This window comes from Capra hircus, chromosome 8 (assembly GCF_001704415.2).
Source record: "Capra hircus breed San Clemente chromosome 8, ASM170441v1, whole genome shotgun sequence".
Taxonomy (NCBI): Eukaryota; Metazoa; Chordata; class Mammalia; order Artiodactyla; family Bovidae; genus Capra; species Capra hircus.
The window spans coordinates 65803897-65809955 of record NC_030815.1 but is presented as its reverse complement, the minus strand read 5'-3'; the positions used below and the strand labels follow the sequence as shown (position 1 = coordinate 65809955).

Below are 6059 nucleotides of genomic sequence, written 5' to 3'. Positions count from 1 at the left end.
TGAGACTGATACAACTGAGGGGTCTGGAGAGCCACAAAACTTGGCCCCAGAGCACAAAGAAACTGGTGACCCACTGGCTGCAAACAGTTTGTGGTGGTGCCTCAGAGTTAGGGCATGTGTCCTAACAGGTAAGAGTTTAACTGAACTGGGTGTTATCCATAAGACTTGATGAAACAGGAAATCTGAGAAAGCAAGAGCTTCACTAAAAAGAAAAAAGAAATTGTGCATCTATTCCAAATCCTGCCCATCAGCACCAGGCAGGAAGCCAGGGTTCTGATATCTGTTTATACAATGTATGAGTTATCATTACACTGGTCAATTAAGTGATATGTTTGCTTTATTTCAAATCACAAAGTTTTATATTAGAGTGATATACTCTTACCGCTTTGCTTATCAGACCAGAAAATTCATCACGCAAAGTCCATTTTTCACAGCACATCTAAATCCTTTTCTCTAGGCAACCCGCCTGGTCCATGTTAATGCAATTTCTTTAGACATCACTGCCACGCTAGAAAATCAGAGCATGCCTTCAGGGGACGCTGAGCACATCATGGTAATGGCTTTCTAAGATTATTTATTTTTCAAAAAGTTGAAAAACTTGAATCAAAATGTGTGTTATGGGACACTAAAGATATTTTTATCTCAAATTGAACACAACGGTTGTCTATTTATCCCACATGAAAGCCCAGATTCTTTCCTTAAACAACTCTTGAATAAAAAGAAAGTGAAGATTTAACTTTAATAACAAATCTTGATATTAAATGTATTATAAGTGTTGACACACAGAATTGACTCTATTCCATAACTGTCTCCAGGTACAGGAATATAAATTTAAGGCAACATGTGTTGGTAAGTTGGTATTTGACATTTCTGAATTTTCCATATTTCCATTTTTCTTGAACTCAGTTTCTAATATATCAAGTTATTATTTTAACTAAAATATATAACCTAGATTAGAAATAATTGCTTATGAGTTATTATATCTTCAGAATAAGTCAATCCAGATCTCAATAGAAAAAATACTTTTATCCATAAAAATTTTTTATTTTTGCTTATTCAACAAAAAGATTAATTAGGTATTAATTCTCATGGAACTATTATTAGAGAGCAAGAAACATACCTAAAATGTTAATACAAAAAGAACATCTGAAACATTAGTAAGCAGACATTTTCTCCAGCATATTTCTTTCAGTAGTGTGAATGAGATAGAATCTTAGGTAGGAAAGCACAGAGAATGTTTTGTGTAAACGTAACTACAGAAATACTTTAAGAAGGCACAAATGTCTTAAAAAAACACATGAAAAACTGAATGGCAGGGTAATAAAAGACATGCAAATTTCATCATATGCCTTATATTTATGCCAATGAGTTGATAGAAATATATTTATATTTGAGGTTTTGATTGTTTGGATTTTGAGAGATTAGAAAGTAATACAAAGTAATCAAGAAACATTAATTTTTTTCTGTGATTCTCATGAAGTTGCTTAATAAGGAACCAATGAAATTTCTGCAGTTTCTATTAGACAGATAAGGGGATGATAAGTAGATATATAGATAGATAGTAGGTGATGGACACATAGAGATTCCTTGCAGTTGTATATAGTCATCTCTTTTGGAGGTAAAAATGAAAATCCCTGGGTCAATGCCACCTTGAGCCAGGGTCAACGCCACCTTGATCCAAGGTCAACATCCTGGTGGCCTATGTCATTTTCCTATCAACAGAGTGGCCAATACAAGGCAACACAAAAGGGACAAGGTGGTTATCTCTGTTGCCCCTCAGAAGCTGTTCATAGCAAAACCTCTGCTTAGCATGACTCTCAGCTGAAAGAAGCTTACATCGAGCTTCCAGGTCTTCTCACTTGTGTGTTGCTATAGTTTTGTCTTTCTTTCAGGTGATCCAACTCCCTTTTTTCTTGGCCAGTGCTCCCCACCTTTAAAGGATTGCAGTAAGGACAGGTGTTCTCCATTTTCCTCTGTGGCCCCAGTTTCCTCTAGATCCTCTGTGTGTCCCGGTCCAGTGATCCAGCTGGCAGAGAGGTGGCATCATTTCTAGTCCACAGATACCTCCGTGGATGCAGGCAGTCATGAACCTCAGCATCACCGTTCTCCATGTGCAACATGACTCAGCCTCCCAGGAGGCAGGGTTGCCTGGCAACCACTGCCAGTGACTGCTCAGATCATGACGTTGTTGACCTTGACTGGGTTGCCATTTCCTACTCCAGGGGATCTTCCTGATCCAGGAGTTGAACCATGTCTCTTGAGACTCCTGCATTTAGGTGGATTCTTTACCACTAGTACCACCTAGGAAGGTCAGAGTCTTATAGGCCCTTCATCAAATGAGCACTGCCCCAACTTTACTAAGTTCTTTTTACTTTAGTTTTAGTTTGGCCAGTTTTCATTTTTCCTCTTCAGCAGCATTTTAAGGAATGCCTGATTTATCACTGAATCCCTGATTCTGGAAACTTTGGAACAGAAAAAGAGCTAAAGAACAGAAATATATTCATAGGATTGTTGAATAGGATGAATGGTGAAGAATATCTTTTTATTACTTTATTCTTATTCATCAGTTTGCATTCATACAATATTCTTTCTATTCAAGAGAATTCTCAAGGATACATATGTATGTTAAAAAGTACATTCTTTAGGAATATATTCCTAGTGTATATATTTAAGAATAGACTTATAATAAGCATTCAGCAGTCAGAAAAATATATTCATGGAAAAACTTTATTGAGAAGAAATAATCTCATTCACCAGCACATTCATATGGACAGATTTTTCTTATGTCCTACCAGCTTGCCTCTCACTTTTTTAGCTTTCAGCTACAGCTATAGGGAACTGTTGCAGATAAATTAGACAGTCCTTAACATATATGTAGAAGTATATCATTTTATACATGAATATGAAGAAGTATAACATTCTTCATACTCATATGAAGAAAACATGAAAATGAGTCAAACAGTGGAAAGAAATGCATTCGGCAAATGAGTTTTGAACAGATTGACCACTCAATAAACTGGCTTTGCCTTGTAGCCCAAATATGAGTGTGTGGGAACTGCTTCTTCAGCACCTGCCATGGCGGAGAGAGATGACTTCAAAACAAAAACTAGGCATAGCTCTTCCTGTTTCCCGTCATGGCGCAGGATCAAGGTGAGAAGGAGAACCCCATGCGGGAACTGCGCATCCGCAAGCTCTGCCTCAACATCTGCGTCGGGGAGAGCGGAGACAGGCTGACCCGGGCAGCCAAGTTGCTGGAGCAGCTCACCGGCCAGACCCCGGTGTTCTCCAAAGCTAGATACACTGTCAGATCCTTCGGCATCAGGAGGAATGAAAAGAGATCGCCGTCCACTGCACCGTCCGTGGGGCCAAAGCAGAAGAAATCCTGGGGAAAGGTCTAAAGGTGCGAGAGTGCGAGTTAAGAAAAAATAACTTCTCAGATACTGGAAACTTTGGCTTTGGGATCCAAGAACACATCGATCTGGGGATCAAGTACGACCCGAGCATCGGAATCTACGGCCTGGACTTCTATGTGGTGCTGGGTAGGCCAGGTTTCAGCATCGCAGACAAGAAGCGCAGGACAGGCTGCATTGGGGCCAAACACAGAATCAGCAAAGAGGAGGCCATGTGCTAGTTCCAGCAGAAGTATGATGGGATCATCCTTCCTGGCAAATAAATTCCCGTTTCTATCCAAAAGGCCAATAAAACATTTTCAATGAAATGTAAAAAAAAAAAAAAAAAAGAAAGAAACAAAAACTAGGCATAGTTGGCCAGATGGGGAAAAGGCAAAGTCTTAAGTGTATGAAGCCTGCAAGAAGGTAAGGCAAGCTAAGTCAGGACTGAACTATTGTTGCTACCACTCAGTTGTTGCTATTGTTCTTTCACTAAGTGGTGTCTAAGTCTTTGAGACCCCATGGACTACAGCCTACCAGGCTCCCCTGTCCTTTACTAACTCCCGGAGTTTGCTCAGATTCATTTCCATTAATTCACTGTTGCTATCTAACCATCTCATCTTCTGCCGCCCTCATCGCCTTTTGCCCTCAATCTTTCCTAGCATCAGGGTCTTTTCCAATGAGTCAACTCTTCGCATCAGGTGGCCAAAAGTATTAGAGCTTCAGCTTCAGCAGCAGTCCTTCCAATGACTATTTAGGGTTGATTTCCCTTAGGATTGACTGGTTTGAGGTCCCTGCATGTCCAAGGGACTCTCAAGAGTCTTCTCTAGCACCACAATTCGAAAGCATCATTTCTTCAGTACATAGCCCAAGACCAAACAACTAAACATGCTGGAAGCTACCAGGGCACCCAGTGACCAGGATATGTCCCAGAAGACAGCCCAGGACATAGTGAAAATGGAGGCTCCTCTCATGTTCACAACCCCAATAACCCATGGAAGATTTATATTCCTGCTTCAAACATGCACATAAGTGTTGGGAAGGAACACTGCCTTGAGTCTGAACATTACTTCACTGCCTAAAGCACTTTGTAATCAGAGCAGGCTAGAGATAGATTGTATAGGCCATTTAGTTACTAACTATGATTGGACTGTTTCAAGTTGTTAATTTTGGATTTTCTCCCTATCTAATTCATGGAGACTAAGATGACAAATCAATATTAGACAAAGTAATATGAGTTCTATTAGTTAACCCACTGCACAAGTTCACCTGTATATCTTTCTGATGCCCCTTAGATGCCACATATTCCTCTAAACATGAGAAAAGATTCTTAAAGTAAAACCTGAATTAGTGCTTTCAGTGGAGGTTCACTGTTTAATTTTAGAATTCCCCATTTCCTTCCGAGTCCAGGCTATGATTATTTAAATCAATTAAACTACTGCAAAATTTCACCCATCTCACATGCTAGAAAACTAATGCTCAAAATTCTCCAAGCCAAGCTTCTACAGTATGTGAATCATGAACTTCCATTTGTTAAAGCTGGAATCATAAAAGGCAGAGGAACCAGAGATCAAATTGCTAACATGCACTGGATGATCAAAAAACCAGAAGAGTTCCAGAAAAACAGCTACTTCTGCTTTATTGACTACGCCAAAGCCTTTGACTATGTAGATCACAACAAACTGTGAAAAATTCTTAAAGAGATGGGAATACCAGAGCACCTTACTGCCTCCTGATAAATCTGTATGCAGGTCAAGAAACAACCATTAGAACCAGACATGGAGCAACAGACTGGTTCCAAATAGGGAAAGGAGTACCTCAAGGCTGTATATTGTCACCCTGCTTATTTAACTTATATGCAGAGTACATCATGTGAAATGCCAGGCTGGATGAGACATGAACTGGAATCAAGATTGTCAGGAGAAATATCAATAACCTCAAATATGCAGATGATACCACCCTTATGGCAGAAGGTGGAGAAAAACTAAAGAGCCTCTTGATGAAAGTGAAAGAGGAGAGTGAAAAAAAATTGGCTTAAAACTCAGAATTCAGGAAACTAAAATCATGGCATGCAGTCCCATCACTTCATGGCAAATAGATGGGGAAACAATGGAAACAGTGACAGACTTTATTTTGGGGGCCTTCAAAATTACTACAGATGGTGACTGCAGCCATGTAATTAAAAGACGCTTGCTCCTTGGAAGAAAACTTACGACCAACCTAGATAGCATATTAAAAAGCAGAGGCAATACTTTGTCAACAAAGGTTCATCTAGTCAAAGCTATGGTTTTTCCAGTAGTCATGTATGGATGTGAGGATTGGACTAGAAAGAAAGCCGAATGCCAAAGAATTGATGCTTTTGAAATGTGATGTTTGAGAAGATTCCTGAGAGTCCCTTGGACAGTATGAAGATCCAACCAGTCCATCCTAAAGGAAATCAGTCCTGAATATTCTTTGGAAGGATTGATGCTGAAGCTGAAACTCCAATATTTGGCCACCTGATGCGAAGAACTGGCTCATTGGAAAAGACCTTGATGTTGGGAAAGAATGAAGGCAGGAGGAGAAGGGGATGACAGAGGATGAGATGACTGGATGGAATCACTGATTTATTGGACATAAGTTTGAGCAAGCTCCAGAAGTTGGTGATGGACAGAGAAGCCTGGTGTGATG

The 6059-nt window shown here is 39.8% G+C and overlaps 1 pseudogene across 1 annotated transcript; it reads left to right on the top strand.

The window, feature by feature from the left end:
* LOC102189480 lies at positions 3121-3718 on the top strand (annotated as a pseudogene). The gene has a single exon (XR_001918457.1). The product of XR_001918457.1 is annotated as a 60S ribosomal protein L11-like (transcript).